This window comes from Canis aureus, chromosome 6 (assembly GCF_053574225.1).
Source record: "Canis aureus isolate CA01 chromosome 6, VMU_Caureus_v.1.0, whole genome shotgun sequence".
Taxonomy (NCBI): domain Eukaryota; kingdom Metazoa; phylum Chordata; class Mammalia; order Carnivora; family Canidae; genus Canis; species Canis aureus.
Genome location: NC_135616.1, coordinates 56911332 through 56929555, shown reverse-complemented (window position 1 = coordinate 56929555; position 18224 = coordinate 56911332). Strand labels below are relative to the sequence as shown.

At 45.2% G+C, this 18224-nt stretch overlaps 1 protein-coding gene across 4 annotated transcripts in view; it reads left to right on the top strand.

Annotated features, from left to right (window-relative positions):
• Window positions 1–14571: 14571 nt before the first annotated feature.
• The window catches only part of KIAA0040 (KIAA0040 ortholog), a 37332-nt gene continuing 33679 nt past the window's right edge, over window positions 14572–18224 (top strand). The window contains exon 1 of one of the 4 annotated variants that reach the window (XM_077901773.1): window positions 14572–14594. The gene's annotated coding sequence lies outside the window, so the exon portion shown is untranslated. Of the gene's footprint in view, window positions 14595–15080; window positions 15280–15370; window positions 15594–18224 lie in introns of those variants that run through there. The other 3 variants (XM_077901772.1, XM_077901770.1, XM_077901771.1) reach the window with 3 other exon arrangements.

Below are 18224 nucleotides of genomic sequence, written 5' to 3'. Positions count from 1 at the left end.
GTGACATATTGGTAAACACCACAGAGCCTTCTTTTTGTGGGGTCAGGCAAAAAGCACAATTTGGATGAACTCCACCTTGGATTTCCTACTTATGGATGAAATGAGCGTGAAGTGTACCCTGGAGTTTTGGTGTTAGGTGGAGCCCCCCTTGGCTGTGGTTCCCAGCCTCATGGAATTTACAGGGTAGGATGAGAACTGCAGCCCACCCCCACCCCCTGCCCCAAAGGTTCTGGCCAGGAGGCAATGGGCGTGAAGAGCACAGGTGCGCTGAGCACCCCTCCAGGAGGACCACAGTGTTGCCCCCGGCAGAGCCCACCTCTAGGTCGGCCACACTGGGGTATAGCCTTCTACGGGGGCAGGGGGCTCTGTCTGTATATTTGTAAGGGCATATGAGGCAGTGTTTAAAAGCATGAATTATGAAACCAGAGACCCGAGTTCAAGTTCTGTCTCTGCCTCTTATCACCTCTGTGACTTGAGTGATTCAAGCCTTAGTTTCCTCATCCATAAAATGAGGCTAATAGTGGGATCTAATAATCAGGTCATTGTGAGGATTGAATAAGACAATGAATGTAAAGCAATAAGATGTAGTAGCTAGCACACAATGCTCTGCTGAGTCATACTTGAGCCTGAGACAGAAGGAAAAAATCAATACTACTGAACTTGTCTTTATTTAAAATCTTGATAGTTTGCTCATTGTGAAGTGTTTGCATTTTTCAATTTTTAAAAAATATTGCATTAAAGTATTACTTATCTTGATTGTTGAGGGATTTTTGCCATCCCTTAAATCTTGCACATACCTACAAATTTAACAAATGTTGCTTGTTACCATTTTACCATCATCATACAATGACTGCACAGCATAACTTAGCACTTAATTATCTAATGTATTAGTCATTATGTCCTGTTTTTCCAGCTAATTTGTACCTTTATTAAGGACAGAAATTATGATATATGTCTCTTATACCTAACAGTGCTGAGTACATAAGAGATTCATGTAAGTACATGTCCAGTGATTGCTTATAGCTTACGGTAGACAATTCACCACTCTGCTGTTCTCCGTTTGTATCACGTGTTTGAAGGTTTTGTTCTATGATCCTTGTGGGCAGGGATGACATCTGGTATTATCCTGTGCCATGTCTGGCACAAAGATGGAGGGACAAAATCGAAGAACAGGCCAAGGGACCTTTGGGTTTATCTAATCCTGCTCACTTTACCAATAAATTATTTGATGCCCAAAGAAGTTGAACGATGTGGCCAAACCAATCATGATGGCATTGGGATCAGAATTCCATTCTCCTGGGCTTTTTCCACTCCAGAACTTGGTTAATTTTCTTTTATCTCTCTATGCCTTTCAGCATCAAGCACAGAGCTCTGAATGTAGAAAAAAACTCAATAAATGATGTAGATTATTGATTTCTGGAACTTGAGTAACCTTTGCTTAAAGGGGGGGAGGTATGGAGTCATTGACTGAGAAAGTGTAAGTGTATTTACCAACTATCTATATCTCTTGGCTCAGTGCAGCAAGGTGGCTAAGAGAATACTGGATTCAGAGTTAGACGGCTCTAAGTTGAGTTCTGGCTTCACTACTTCCTAGCTATATGACTTTGGATGAAATTAAGTTTCTTAACTAATTTTCTTCATCCAAAATGTAAACATAATAATGCTACTCACCTCATAGAGTTGTGGAAAATTATACAAACCATGTAAAGGATATGGCAGGTTGCCTGACATAGTAAATGCTCAACTATTAGCAATGATCACTGTTCTAAAAATAAGCCCTAAGAGTTAGGTGGGCTATGGGCAGATGGATAAAGTTATACATACAGTTATTTAATATATCCACATTTTTATATTATGGAGGATTAAAGATTAGGAATAGGGGGCTAAATTATCAGTTGAGCACTTATGATTATGCTATATCTATCCCACAAATCCTCACAAATAACTCTAATACCCACTGTATTCTGTGGGATCTTGGCTCCATATAATCATGACAGAGACCCCACCCCTCTCCCCCACGTTCACTAGCTGCCTACCTCCTGAAATTTTGCAGATTTCCAAAAGCACCAGGACCCCAGACCAGTAGACTATAAAAAGGGACCTGTCATAGACCCAAGAGCGCCTCCTTATAATGCCAGTTTTAGTTCCATTTCAGAAGAAAACAACTATATTAGCAAGGATGCCCAATCGATAAGCAGAAGCCCAAATATAGTAAGACACTCCACGACTTGAAATGCTGCCAGTGCGCACCCAGTGCTATGAACAGTGGATAGAATAAGCCGGGGAAACCAATGGTAAGGTTCATTTCACACAATATCTCACCTACATTTAGTGTCTTTTCCCCTCAGCACAGAGCAAGACTCTGAGCCCAAACCTATATAAATTCACAAGATGTGAGGTAGAAGTCTGTGTGCAAAGCAACTGTGTTTTAGTACTTAGAATTTGAGGGAAGAAAGAGACTCGTGTATCCCCTATTTCCAAACAAAAACCACAATATTTTGCATCTTGGAAGCATCTTTATTTCAAAATCCTTATACTGCTTCAACTTGTCTGGCATTAACATCCCAAGGAAGCCACTAAGGGTCCATCAAAGCTACAAAACTTTAAAGAACACCTAATATTCATGCTACTTCAGTAGGAAAAATGAGGAAAAATACAAAGAAACCATTTCTATCCTGGGTCAAACCCTCCATGGGCACCCTGAAAGTTCTCTTAATATTCAAGGTTTCCCTACAGCAGTGTGGTATCCTAAATTGGATTCTAAAACAAACAAAAAAGGACATTAGTGGGTAAACTGGTAGTCAAATCCAAAGACTCCATGGAACAATTAATTGTATACTATCAATGCTAATTTCTTAGTTTTGACAAATGCACCACAATTATATCAGATGTTAATGTTAGGGGAAACTGAGTCAAAGGGACTTATCTATGCAATGCTTCTGTAAATCTAAAATTATTCCAGAGTTTACTCAAATCTTTATTTTTAAAATAGAAAAATAAGTGGTGATAATAATAATAATAATAATAGTAAGTCAAGAGTTCTTTGCTAAAGAGTATTTGTTTGATGGGTGGGAAGGGTAGTGATTATTCTTCTCTTTCTCTGGTGAAAAGTATATTAAAAAGACAAAACCTCCAGCCTTTTACTATAGATCAAAAGATGGTGGCCAATTTCCTTTCCCCTCGAGGTAACACGTTGGGAAGGTAAAGAGAGCTGGTGGCTCTAGGATTTGGCTCTCCAGTCTGTAAAATGGAGAAAATGTTCTCTCTCTCAAGTGACCCTTGGGAATAAAGGACACAATGGATGCAGAGCACTTGATAGCTGTCAGGAGCTGGGTAAGGAGTATTTATTTCCTTTTGCTCCTTCTCAGGACATCCCCACAGGTAGTGCCTGTTGGCCTCTCAGGTAAACTCTTATGGGTGGTTCCTTCGGGTGGAAGGAGGGCTCCTCTGTCTTGGCCAGCAGGGCTCCCTACTTAGCTGGCCTCTCAGAACCTGCCATATAGCTGAGCACCCAGACAGAGAGCTGTAATCTCTCCCTCAGCTGCCCTTCTAGAGAGCAACTTTCACTCTCCTGGACTCCCATTGAGCCCTGTGGGAGTAGCTCTGTCCTTGTACCACTTTCCAAAGAACAGCCCACCCACCACTCTTTGGGGATAAAGAAACAGGACAGCCTATCCCTTACTTACTGATTAAATTTTTGGTAATGGTGAGAAGGCAAACAATGATCCATAAGCTGAAGCTTGGGGACCCAGGCCCTACTCCACAGAGTGGCACCACACTGCATCACATGGAGGCTCATTTCTACAGCAATCTTCATTCCCTTTGTCTTGACTCAACCTTAAGTATATCCATGTTGACTCACTGTCTCTTGCTTCCAGGAAACTCTTAAACCAACTAGACCTTGCATGTGTGACAGTGGAGAGCCCCTCCATTCTTTCTGGTATGGTCTGGTCTTGCAGATAGAAAAGATTTGGTGGAAGTCCCAAGCTTCTGTGTTCTACCTCCCTAGGTTGTGACTTTCTTAAATAATCTCTCTTCCAAATACTCTGCCTTATTATCCTAGCAACCATTCAAATGTCCCAGAGATTTAAAATGTTTCAGTATGTATTCTCTGGAGAATAGCCTCATCTACCTAGAAATAGCCACCTGTTCTTGCAAGCCTAGGACTTCCTTCAGGAGTATATCCAGTGATCAAGGTATCCATTGGGTATATGGGTATTATCAAGGACATTTCTCATGCTTTTTAGCCATTTAGCAACTGAACCCCTTTTATGTTTGGAGAGTCCCTCTCCCTGTGAGGCAGAGCTGGTCCATGGAGGTGAGCAATGATAGATATTTGCTAACTAACTTCCCCATGGGTGAAGGAATGACCGTGAACAAGACTCCTCCAATAATATCCATCTAGTGCAGACTTTAAATTGGAAACTAATCATACAGAAGCTCAGGAGTTGCACAGAATCCATCCTGGCCATGCAGACAGCTCCATCCAGTTTACTGACATATCAGTGACACCAGATCCCAGGGGCGGTTTCCAGCTTTTTACTCTTGGTGTGGCACAGGGACAAGCCAAGGTATCTGTGCTCTGCAGGAGCAGCACGATGTCATCACCAGACCAGTTCTCCAGCACAATTTGGGTACTTCCCCTGACCGCATAGGCCCTGAGTCTGGCCCTTTGACCTTCCTGGAAATTCTACGAGCCAGTTCCCAATTCACAGGTCAGCAACCTGTGTAGTCACACAGGGCCCCAGGCTCAGCATGGTCTCATTCTTGGTTTAATGCTCAGCTGTACATCTTCCAGTTCTTAAAATTTTGACCAAAAGGCTTCATATTTTCATTTGGCACAGGGCCCTGCAAGTTATGTAGCCAATCATGCTGTGAGCTAGCTAACATCCTTTAGGTCAGGGAGTTCTTAAACTTTCATGTGCCACACCTCCCTTTGGTAGCCTGGCAAAGCCTATGAAGTATATGGAGAATGTTTTGGTTTTTTAAAGATTTCATTTATTTATTTGAGAGAGAGAGAGAGCACACACACAGGGGGAGGGGTAGAGGGAGAAGGAGAAACAGACTCCTCGCTGAGCACAGAGCCAGAGCCTCCTGGACCCTTGTGGCTAGATGACTCTGAAATCAGGACCTGAACTGAAGCCAGAAGTTTAACCAGCTGAGCCATACAGGTGCCCTGAGAGTGTTTGTAAATGCACAAAATATAATAGCCAACAATTCTGACTTAGAGTTAGAAATTTTTTAAAAACAAATATATGATAGCATAATATCTGTGCTTTTTTTTTTATTAGTACATTAAATAAATCTAGTGGTAAGTCTTCTAAATGACTCTTACCCAGAAGTAGTAATGAGTATAAACCATATTTTGAAATGTCTGCAACAACTGAAATTGACTTAAAAATATCTATGATTTCTAACAGTAATAAATTCACAGAGCAGAGACCTGCTTTGTTATCGACATTCAAAACTTATGGAAATGCTAAACCCAGTTTAAGAATACCCAAAAGAAGGGCACCTGGGTGGCTCAGGTCATGATCCTGGGATCCTTGGATGGAGTCAGGCATCAGGTTCCCCGCAGACAGCCTGCTTCTCCCTCTGCCTATGTCTCTGCCTGTCTCTGTGTATCTCTCATGAATAAATAAAAACAAAATAAAAAAAAAAGACTAACCAAAAGAAATAATTCATCCAAGTCACAGAGCCCGCAAATTTTAATTATAATCTAATTTAATTTTAATTTAATTATAAAACTAAATTAAAATTTAATTAAAAAATTCTTTTGCTCACTGGGTGTTATTCTGTATGTTGGTAAATTGAACACCAATAAAAAATAAATTTATTATAAAAAAAATTCTTTTGCTGTTTTAATCAAAGTCATTCTTGTGTTGCTTACAACAGAGAAGCCTGTAAGATATAAATGCCAGTGAGACTGAGGCTCTAGGACCAGCCCCGAGTATGCCAGGGTTCTCCACAAAAAACAAACAAAAAACAAGCAAATAGTCACAGCGGCTCCAGATGAGTCAGAGGCATCCAACACAGCCTTGCTCTCAGCCATTAGGATCTTCGAAGAGAAAGTGTCTCCCTGGGACACTGTCTAGAAACCAGGTGATAAGCTCCACATATGTGGTATAAACCACATGATCGGGCAGCCTGGGTGGCTCAGCAGTTAAGCGCCACCTTCATCCCAGGGCGTGATCCTGGAGATCCGGGATCGAGTCCCGCATCGGGCTCCCTGCATGGAGCCTGCTTCTCCCTCTGCCTGTGTCTCTGCCTCTCTCTCTCTCTCTACATCTGTCTCTCTCTGTCTGTGTGTGTGTGTGTCATAAATAAATAAATAAAAACTTTTTAAAAAAACCCCACACGATCCAAGTGGTTGAGCAAATGAAGATGTCTTCTAGCTGGAAGATAACTATTAATAACAGTTTTACATTATAAGAAGGGAGATAAGATGCATAGCAGGACAGTTGTCGCTCCAAAACCTCCAGCAAGCTAACAGAATGTGCCAGTACCTTTCATCAATATCCCAGATCTTCACTAAGAGTTTCTGTTCTAGACTAGATCACCTCTCAGGAGTTTGTTTTGTTCAGATCTCAAAAGAAATATGATCCAAACATACCTCCTCATGTACTGTTTCCTTGCCCCCTTTCTAATACTCCTTTTGGCCATTCAAAAGCCCTTTGAGGCAACAGGAATATCTACCCTTGGGACACACGTGGGAAGCCTGGATTCATTTAGCAAAAGTAGAAAACAGCTCATCTGCAGATGTCTTGAACTTTTCAAAGTTGTTTTATATCCATTACTGCACTTCAGTTGTAGGCAAACACAGTTACACTCATTTTATAGATGGGAAAACCAAGCGGAGAGGTAGTGACTTGCCCAAGGTCACCCAGGCTTCTTGCCTCTTAGCCCAGGGTCCTTTCCTCTGCCCACACCTCTCCTATGAGCAGATCATAAGTAAAGGGGAGGCTGCTCTGAGAGGGAAGTACATTCATGCAGATCATCTAAAAATCGAGAAACCCATTCTGTAGAGCAGGTGTCAGCTAAGGCAGGAAAGGCTCAAAAAAGAAAACAGATCACCAGATCCTCTGGCCCCTGAATAAGTTTTGCGATGTGAGCCCCTAGCACAGGACAGAATTAATTTGGCTGGTGACCAGCACACAGAGTCCTTCCCATTCCTGCCTGGGAGTTATGCTCATAACAACAGCAACAGCAGGAAAAGGGCTTCTTGAACATAAAAATAAACAAACTTGCTATTTTTAGCAGGGCTGCAGCTGTGAGAGCTTCATTATTTGCATTTTAGCTGCAGCATTCTGAGAGAGGAGAGGCAAGGGGAGAAGGGTAGGGGATGAGGACAACTGGGATCAGTCACGCTGGGAGCCAACTTTTCTGCTGCTGAGCCCAATCATATACAGGCCACAGAAACCAATGTCCAGCCTGGAAGTCTCTGGAGACTGCAGATCTGGAAAAACTAGAGAGGGTCAACCAGGAAGCCAGCCCTTGATTGGGCTCTTTTCTGGCCATATATAGAAATAAATAATCTTTTACCCACATGGTTTTTAGAGCCACAGAAAACTGTTGCCTAGTGACTCCATCAGAGGAGTAGAAGCTCACTCAGAAGTAGAGACCTTTTACATCTCAACTCAGGCTCTTGGAACTTGAGTGAATCTCACAGGAATTCAGCTCCAGCATGTTCCAGGCTTAAACACTGTGTCCAGAATTCTTGATGAGCCTGTTGTAGTGTTTTCTCTGGCCCAGGCCTCACTGACAGCTGGCAGCATCAGGAACCTGACAAGGGACAAGCCGAATGCTGGAGGTTGGGAAAGGGACAAGCTATGGTTCTTCTGTTCTGTTTCCCTGGAGCAGGACTGAGTGTTGTAAGAAGGCAGTACTCTCAGGCCACCACAGAGGAGAGCTATAAAGGTCCTTTTCTGACGATGAATGTCATAGCAGCTTTAGGAAAAGTGTACACCTGATCTGACTTCAGAAGAAAGTCTCCTTCTTCGCGCATGGAATCCCTTTAGCCATGTCATACCTTGACCCCATGTCACCTTTAATTATATTCTTTCACCCTCTTGTGTCCGTTTTCGTGCATGGTCCCAGCTATATTTTCTGCCCTTGGTGAGGAGATAGAATTGCAGACCCCAACGCAGTCCTGAGGAAGGAAAGTACCCAATGCTTCTTCAGGTTCTTATGAGGAGTAAGTTCACAAGGAAGGGCGCCATGCTCTTCCATGCTCAAGGAACGCCTCCACAGCCTCTCTGATATGGCCTTACAGCCAGGGGGGTTTATTCACTGGCTAATGTCTTCTTGAGAAGACTATAGAGTCCTGCTCCTACTGAGCTTGCAGCCCAGGATGGGGGACAAATAAACAGGTAATTTCATTACTGTGGGCAGGCTCTGTGGTGGGTCAGCACAGAGTCCCTTGGGAATACAAAGGCCTGTCTTCTTCCTCCACCTTAGAGAGTCAGGATGTTTTCAGAGAAGACAATGGATGAGCTGGGACTCAGGCAGGTAGAGATTGGGTAGGGGTAAGAATGTATCTTCAAAGGTTCCTCATCTAAGGGAAGCATTCACATAATATGGCAAGAGATAGAGCAAGGCTAAAATATATAAGAACTAACTCCAGCACCGCAAAGATCATTGATTTCTACTTCCAGTAATATTTATCTTGCTACTCAATAACAGTACTGAGGAAATCAATTGTTGTCCCATCATAAGAAAGAGTATCATTATCTTTTTGAGCATGGATTTCCACAGCTAACAATGTAAGCCCTAGACTTGGGTTGAAAGAGATCATATGGACTAAATCTCCAGGACTCCAGGACTCTCCAGGACTAAACCTCTGCTTGAATTGCTCCAGTGATAAAGGGCTCTGCACTGATCAAGGCAACTAGTTATTTAATTAGTTAGGTAGTCAGTCTAAAGACTAGAACAGCCCATATCAAAATGTAACATTGATTATCACAGGTCACCAGGTTTATAGATGATATTTTGTTTTTCTCCTTCATACTTCTGAGTCTCTCTAGTTTTCTGCATTAGAGTGAGAGTGATTGAGAAAAGATCATCAAATAATTAATGTTATTTACAGAAAAGTCCTACCATTTATTCCTCTTCTACACCTTTGTTTATGTCAGGTTCAACCTAGAAACCTCTTGCTCTCTTTCCCCATCTTCAGATTCTTCTGCATCTCTCAAATTCTGGCCCTCCCAGCTCTACCAGGAAGGTTTCCATAAATGCTCTAGCCCTTACTTCCCTTAAATCCATGTGTTAAAACTTAGCACTTCGTTATAAGCAGTTTTGATATCTGCTAATCATTTCATGGGTCAGTTTCATAGTCGATTATAAATTCCTTAAAGGCCATATCATAGTGCCTATGTAGCATAATGCAGAGGTTACTGCAATTTCTCCATAAACAATCGCCTATGGCTGGCTGGCTGGCTGAAATTCCATTAAGTTGCATTTATTAGCTCAGTTGGGTAGAGCACAACTAATAAGTATTATATGTCATCGCTTCCTGCACTTCTCAAACTAGGCTTGCAGTGGGGGGGCACATCCCTAGAGGTATAGGAAAAGTGTGTCAAGCATATATGAGGCCACAAGATATTAACTAATGTCTTCCTAAAGCAACAATGTCCTACCCTTTAGGGATACTTTGGTCTAAAAGTTTGAGAAGCACTTTGTAACCTTTTCCAAGGCAGATATTTTGATTCTACTTGAGTTTATCAGTTTAGGCTTTGCTTCTAGATACTTTCAGATGACCAGTAAGTCTACATTCCACCAAGAAATGTTTCTGGAATGTATCATTCATCCTGCATACAACAACATAGACACCACTGGCCCAGAGCCAGAATACCTTGGTTCTTGTCCAATTATGCAACTATAGTGGGCAATGCATAGGTGCTGAATAAAATGTGTGGTTTTTTTTTAAAGATTTTATTTATTTATTTATGAGAGACACAGGAGAGAGAGAGGCAGAGACACGGGGAGAGAGAGTAGCAGGTTCCATGCAGGGAGCCTGATGTGGGACTCGATCCTCGGTCCCCAGGATCAGGCCCTGGGCCGAAGGTGGCGCTAAACTGCTGAGCCACCCGGACTGCCCATAAAATGTGTTTCTATTTGTTGGAATCTCTGCTTACCATTTACCTAATCTTTGGACATTAAAAAAAAAAAAAAGTCTAAATCCCAGTATCCTCATCTATTAGGCTTGTATTACAGTATCTCATAGTGTTGTGAGAAATTTAAAGGCAATGTGCATGCACTGCTTCGCACACAGAAAACAGTTAAGTCGATGGTAGCTAAAATAGGGAGAGAAGGTGAGTATATTTCTGCAACTTAGTAAATGAAGGCTATCCCATTATTTTGTGTTTTTGCCAACCCTTCCTTTTACCTATTATGAAAGAGCCAGCCTAGGGAGAGGAAGTTTAGCAACATTGAGGTTCTGAGTCACTGAAGGAGTTAAGGAAGCAAACTTCAAAGGCACAGTTGCTTTATGGGCCCTCTAGGCAAGAGGAATAAACAATCTCAGCCTTCACAAAAACTTCTGCCAGGATGAATGTGCTGGGCAGGGCAGGCTGGGGTTTTCCAGACATCTCACTGACAAAGTGGCAAGAAATGTTTTATCTCGTCCATGCAAACGCTATATGAAACCTGCACAATGGGCCCACTCAATAAATCGATACATAAACCTGTCCCCAAGAGAAGGGCAGAAGACAAGGGGAACTACAAAGACAGGCAAAATGAGAACTCTATGAGGCTCTCCTCTGGCCCTGAGACCCCTGCCAGAAAAATGGAATCCAGAGGCCTGTTGCTTACATTCAAACAAAGCCAATGCTGAATCCCAGCAAAGAGTGCTGAACGGTAGTGCAGGCCAGTTCACAACAGCCAGTCACTGTGAAAATAGCTTCCAAGACACAACTCGGAGGGGGGGGGGGGGCGGCGGCGGGGGCTGTGCACCAGAACAGAAAATGGAAACGGATCCCCTTCATCCCCCAGAGGTATAAACAAAGGGCTTTCCAAGCCAGTGCTTGCCCCCCACCTCATCAGCCCCACTAATGGAAGGAGTAGGGCAAGGTGCTCTAGCTCTAGAATCTGCAGGAATGCTAAAGAAAGCACAAGGCACATGCAGCCCTGGGACATGTATGCATGGGGAGACATGTGGACTATCAAAGGAGACATCCAATAATTTCCTAAGCTTGCCCCCATGCCAAGATTTGGAGCTACTGCCATAAAAGTAACGTTTTTCCTGGCATCCCAGATGCAGCAATTGAAGGCGTTTTGGATGTTGCATTAAAAAGAGTTCTCAAGAAGAGTATATTGTCACTGCTCTTTTTAGAGGAGCTTTCATAATTAGAGTAATTTATGTCAGATTTCAACAGTGTAGAAGGGAAGGTCTGAACAGAAATCTAATCACAAGAGGTAAATATAATAACTGGTATGAAAACGGGCTCTCCAAATCTGTTTAGAAGTCCAAAGCCAAAATGAAAAAGCAATGCCTTTGAAAAGGGCTGTAAGGGAAGCTGGTGGGGAGCAGAGGAAATGCTTTCTTAGAATTGCTATAATTAAGCTGGAGAACTTGCTGGTTTTTAGATAACCTGCTAAAACTGAATGTGCACGAGACTAAAAATAAAAGACAGTATCTGCAGAAAATACTTGGCTAAGGTGAAAAGCACAAGGCTTTGCCGCCTTCATGAGGCAAAGGCCCCGGAGACTAGAGAAGTGGACAGGAAGCATTGGCACTGCCAACTGGCTCAAATCCAAGCTCTATGGGGCCAAGACTGCTGTCCACAAAGACCCCATATACACAGTGTAAGGCCTTGCCGGGTGCCCTGAACTCCCAGCCACGTGGAGTAGATCTTAGCTTCCTGAGGCTCTCCTTTATGGCTCTGCCATGCACTCGGATGTCCAAACACTTCTGGAATCCATTTATGTTGCCATCTTGTGCCCCCTTTGGGAGATAATCCATTCCGCAGATTCATTACGTGCTGTGTGGTATAGTATTTCCGCTGACTTGTCTTGAACTTGCCTCTCCCACTGTTCCAAGATGCTGCTATATTTCAGGATCTGGTGAACAAGTCTGTGCTCATCTTATCCACAGCATTTAGAGGCGGATCATTCCCTCCTAACAGCCTGTGCCTTGCCAAAAGCCCTTCTGACTTTCGATGCTCTATTCCTCAGAGCATCCAGGCTGTGGTTCAGTGACTCTCTGGAGCCCTATTTATGCCTCTAGATCCTCACCCAAGTCCCACAGGTAAGAATACATGACAGCTTTAGGTGACAGTAAGGTAAGATTCTCAAGTTAATATTTTGCATACCTGAAGAATATGCCCATTTGGCCGCAGCACTTTCCTGGGCGCAAATACATTATCTTCCACGTGGCTTCTAGACTCAGGACATTTGCAAACTGATGGGAAAGTGTCCTCAGGTAGCCCCAGGTGGTTCAATGCTGGCCAGTAGTGAAGGGCAACCTGGCTCAAACAGGGCATTGCCAAGAAAGAAAAGCAAGTCTAGTAAATCCCCACCTTCATAAAGGGCTCTGCTTATGGACTAAATACCCCATTGATTTTCATGACACTGAGAGGGGAGCCTTTTGTCCCCAACATACTGATGTGAAACCAGGTGCTAAAATTAGTAGGGGATGATCACTCAAATTTCCAGTCTCAGTTCACATATCTGCTTATTTTGGCTTCTTTTTTTTTTTTTTAATTAGATGTTAATGCTCTGTTTAACTCCATTTAGAGCCCACGAACCCCTTGACCACCTTCAAATACCTTTACTGAGAACATGAGAAATAATGAGGATTAAGCAAAATGTAATAGTACTGTGGTTGCCCGGAGCCACTTATGAGGTCATCAAAGTTAGGATTTAACTGCAATGAGAATAAAATAGTAGGTGGGTGTTCTAACCTGCTTTTTAGTAAGGGATGCATCATCCAGCCAAGATGAGAACATCTGGCCAGATGCCCACTCATTTTCTTGTGCTGTAATTGCATCTTCCTAGTAGTGTTAACTCCTCAACAGACCTTGCAACCTTGGCTACCAAGAATGAACCAATCCACCATCTTGCTCACCCATGAGTCACTGATTTCTGTGCCACAAAAGCCGTTGGTTTTCTTTCTTTCTTTTTCTTTCTTTCTTTCTTTCTTTCTTTCTTTCTTTCTTTCTTTCTTCTTTTCTTTCTTTCTTTTTTTTTTTAAGCTATTGGTTTTCCTTGCTTAACTGAGACATCACAGTGATACCACCTCATGGACAGGACTCTGATTTTCTTTCTACCATGTAAAACCATGTCCATGAAGCCCTCAGCTCAAGTCAGTGGTCTCCATTCCTCTGGTTTGGTTTCTTCCTGTTTCCTCTTAAAGGCAACCCTAAATAAATGTCTCTTAGGCCATAGCCAATCCACAGTGTTGCTCTAGATTTCGAGAAAAGTATTTTCTGCAGGCTCCCCTCACTAGGACTCATGGCAGACCTGAACATTACCCTTGTTCAAGCATGGAATTCCTTTCCAGAAGGTGATTTCCTCCTCCACTTAATGGTATAGTAGTAAAAGGAGGAACCGGGGATTCGGAAACACTGGAACTCAAATCTGGATTATTAGTTCTATGACTCTGAGGAAGTTGTTCACTTCTCTGAACCAGTTTCCTCATAAAACGGGGAGAATACTACATCTCATAAATGTGTTGTGATTCAATGATCTGTATAAAGCACATGGTGTGGTATCTTGGGTCCTTCCTTAAGATAGAAGGAAATATCCATTCCCAATCCTTTGGCTGGCATTCAAGGCCTCGCTGCCAGCCACCCTGCCATCCCTGCCTGGCTTCCTCAATGCCCTCTGAGTCTATTCTGGCTGACAGTTGCAGGCTCAAAGTATGATTACAGATGGAGCTTTCGACCAGCGTGGTAAATGTATCCACTGAGGGAAGCCCTTCAGTTTGGACACGTCCAAGCAACCTTGCAAGCCCAATCTTCCCATTTCTGCTGGGACTACTTGTTAGCCTACTTGCTTCTAGAACCTGCTTTCTCCCTCGTTGTTCAGATCCAAACTGAGTTTATCCCACCTGGACTTCTAGGAAAAGAGTCTCATCCAATCTCCCTCCATTGGAAGAAAAAAAAAATTTTTTTCTTTCCTTACATTCTTGGCATTTCTGACTGAAGAGCTGGGTTTTTCTCTTTGGCCTTTCAACTCCGGGCCATTTGGTTTCTCCCGCACTAACAGAAAGGGATCTCTTGTTTCTCAGTGGAAATAGTTGACTGCAACAGTCATTTTAATCCCCACACGCAGAGGAGGGTGAGCCCCGGCTCGGCACCTGACACCTGGCACCTGGTCCCTGGGCACCTGGCTGTTGAGGTCAAAAAGGCAGCATCCCAGGCCGGAAAGGATTGCCCAGATGACTCTGAGGAGGCCCCTCCAGGGCTAAGTCCTGGCATCACACTCCCCTCCCCTCCTCTGCCCCCAGTCACCTTGGAGACACTGAACAAGCTCCCTGCCGTGGGTCATCAGAAGCTTCCTGTCTGGAGTCCTGCACCCAACACTGGCACAGGGCCCTTTCATTTTTCTAGAGTTCCAGGTGCCCGAAACCGGACCCACAGAAATCAGAATAAAAAGTGAGTGGAGGGCAAGTGGGGATGACAGAGAAGAACCTCGGAGAACTTTCTGCAGGCAGTTTCCCCCTCCACCTCTGCTCTGACAGCTCCCCGCGGTGGAGGGGTTTTCCTTCAAGCCTCAGGGAACCGCACAAAGGCTGCGTGCACCCCCCTAGGCACCCAGCGGGGAGCCAGGGCGGCTGGCTGTTTTGTTGTCCAGATAAGGCTCGGGAGCCTTCCCCCGTGTGCCCCAGGCCTCGCTCCCGGCTGCCTCCCACCCGCCTTCCAAGAAGCTGCTCTCTTAGGCAACCCTGGGCGGTCTTCACCTAAGCCAGCTTCCCTCCGAGTTGTGCCAGGTCCCCGGAACTTCGGGCGGCTGTGGAATTGCGGGGGGCGGGGGGGCAGCCCGGCGCGGTGGGGGGGGGGGAGCGCCGGGTCCCGCGGGGGGCGTGTTCTGTCCCCGACTGGGCATCCGCGGGGGCGGGTCAGGCCGGGCGGCCGAGTCCAAGGGCGCCCGCGGTCTGCGCGCCCGGGAGGGGAGCTGGGGCCGAGCCGGGCGGCGGCGGAGAGGGCGAGTCTGATTCAGGAAGTTGTGTCTCTGACATCAGGGGCAGGACGGAGTTGGAGTGAAACCTCAAAAATGCGAGGCGTCGGCCGGCGGGAGGGCCGAGAGCGCAGAGGGTGCCCTCCTGCAGGCGAGCGGCAGGTACGCGGCGCCCGCTGAGCCCCCGGTGAGCCCCCGCCGAGCCCCCGGTGAGCCCCCGCTGAGCCCCCGCTGAGCCCCCGCCGAGCCCCGGGTGAGCCCCCGCCGAGCCCTCCAGCCGGCACCTGGCTCCGCGCGCGGGGTGGGGGCGGGCCTCGGCGCGGAGACCTTGACCTCACCCCCGCCCCCGGGACCCGCCTCCGTCCGCCTGGCCTCGCGCGGGAGCCCCCTGCGCCGCCGCGCCCGCAGGAAGCCTCCCGCTGGCCTGGAAAGGTGAGTCTCAAGGCGACGTGTGCGCGTGTGAGCAAGATCTTAAGGTGCGTGTTAATACATGTTAAGCTGTGTGCGTGTTCTCCTACACGCTTAAGCCGCGCGCGCGCCTGTGTGTGTGTGTGTGTGTGTGTGTGTGTGTGTAAGTTGCCCTCTAGTTCAGAAGGGAACTTCCAGCTCACTTCGTTCTTTAGAAGGATTGACCAGCCCCAGAGAGAAGTGAGATTTAAGGACCGTTTCTAAATAGCCTCTTGGCCCTTCCCAACTTTGGTTCTGGTGGGTTTCCCTGCTGTGCAAGGATTCTCAGCAGGCTGACATCTGCTTCTGGGCTGAGCCCACATGCGTTGGGGGTGGGGGAGCTGGGGTGGGGTGCTCTCGGAGCCCAGTCGACAAAGCTGCCGGTAGGAGCTTTGGGACAGTGGGACGTTCTGCTGAAAGAGTCAAGGCCTGAGACCCGCTGTGAAAAAAGGCATCTCAGTCCTAGATGTTTCTTAATTACTCTAAGTGAAGCCAAATTTTCAACGGGGCTAAGAAGCCAGCCAAAACGAAAATATGGCCGGGAGCCAGAGGTGGAATGGGAACCTGTCTGCTAGTCTCTGAGCCTCCGAGGGATTCGCTGTGACACAGATTGCTTCCTAATTTCTTTGAGCCTCTAAATGGCCCCACCCCCAGCCCCCCAGCTCAACCATGAAGGTTGAGGACACAAAAAGACCTGTGGCCCTAGTATTTTTAAGAGCTTCCCAGAATACATTGTGTAATAATCGAGTTAAACCATATACGTTAGCTAGTAGGAACACTTGTCCCGCCTAACCGAAAGGGAAACCAACCCAGAGGAGCACTGCCCTAATTTCACAGAGAATGCTGGCAGCCAGCATGCTCGATACCTTGCAGGACTGCTCCACGGATTCTGTTGAATGAGGAAAGGGAAGGATAGTACACTTGAGAAGTGCCTTCCTTCAAAGCTGTTGCATTTCATTCACTCAGCTAAAGCTTGTAAGAATCTGAAGCTAACTTTAAGGAACTCTCTCATTTTGAAGTCCGGATGAATAATGGGAGAGCCTTGAGTTATAAGGAACAGGTCTGAAAAGTGCCATTGATGTGTCGTCCATCAAGTTCTACCCAAAGAATTTAGTAAGGGTCTTCCATCAACCTCCTCCTCTGATGTCCCTTTGCTTTGTCCAGTGCTGGGCTAGCAAGGCAGCTGTGCAGGGAAATCTGATTGAGTCCTTCATTTCCTCTGAAATTCTGGCTCCCCATTCCCACCCGAGATACAATCTAGGAAAGAAATGCAGGACAAAACAAATGTTTCTCCAATCTCCATACTTTGTCAATATTTAGTCTGTAGAATAAAGAGAGAATGACTGCTGCCCTTTTCTCTGAATACTAAACTCAAGAGAATAATAAACACTCAACCCGCTAAGTTACTGACTTCATCAATTTATATAGTAGTTACTGTACCTACTGTGTGCCAGGCAGCATGCCAGGTCCTTGGAATCCAAAGATAATGAGATAGTTTCTGCTTTTGTGTACCCACAATCTGGTGAACAACACAAGATGCAGAAACAAACTATAGTTCAGAATAATACACGTTATAGTTGGGGCACCTGGGTACTTCAGTCGGTTTAGGGGCAGGCTCCTGATTTCGGCTCAGGTCATGATCTCAGGGTCCTGGGATAGAATCCCACTCTGGGCTCCATGCTCAGTGGAGAGTCTGCTCTAGGACCCTCTCTGCCTGCCTCCCTTTAAAATAAAGAAATAAATCTTTTTAAAAAATAATACACATTATAGTTGCAGTAGCTATGGGACACTGAAATGATCCAAAGGAGAAAGTGATAAACAACTCTCCCAGGAATTATTTGGAAGTCAACACTGCAGAAGTGATGGATGAGCAAGGTGTTGGAAATGATTAGGAAACGATCAGGGAAAGGGTATTTCAGGCAGAGGAAAGAGTATATGCAAAATCAAGGACACAGCGGGAGAACTGCAAGTAATGGGGGGGAGCAGTCCTAGACTAAGGAGGTCATCCTTGGTGTTTAAGCAGAGAAAGAGTGTAGTCAGATTTGTGTTTGGAGAGAGAACTAATGGCCAATTGGAAGCTGGCTTGGAGAGGTGGAAAGCAGAGATAAGAAGGGCCTCAACCAAGATCATGACAGTGGGAATAAAGGAAAGGGAATGGATGTTAGTGGTGTTTAGGAAGTAGAGACAAAGGATATCTCCTGACCAAGTGACTGCAGTAAGGGAGGAGTGAGTGAGTGGAACAGCGGATGATTATAAGGTGTGGAGCTGGGGATGGGGGCATACACTGCGATGTCCAGAATGGAAATCATATGAACTAAAGGAGCAGTGGGCTTTGAAGTGAATTGTGGGTAAAGACATCAATTAACACTTTACACATATTTAGATTAGATGTGCCAGGAGATGCCCAGGTGGACAGACATGGTAGGTAGTGTGTGTTCAGGTCTGGAGTTCAAAGAGAGATGGAGGCAGCTCCAATTTAACTATCCCAAATGGTATACATGAAGGCAGCGTTGAAGGTGGCTAAGGGAACCTGTTAATAAGACTATTAGTGAGACTGTGATAACACCGAAGAATCTTGGATTCGGCCAATACTGATTGGCCTAGAGATATTATTTTCATACCATATGGGGACTCCCTGGTGACTCTCTCTAGACTTCCAA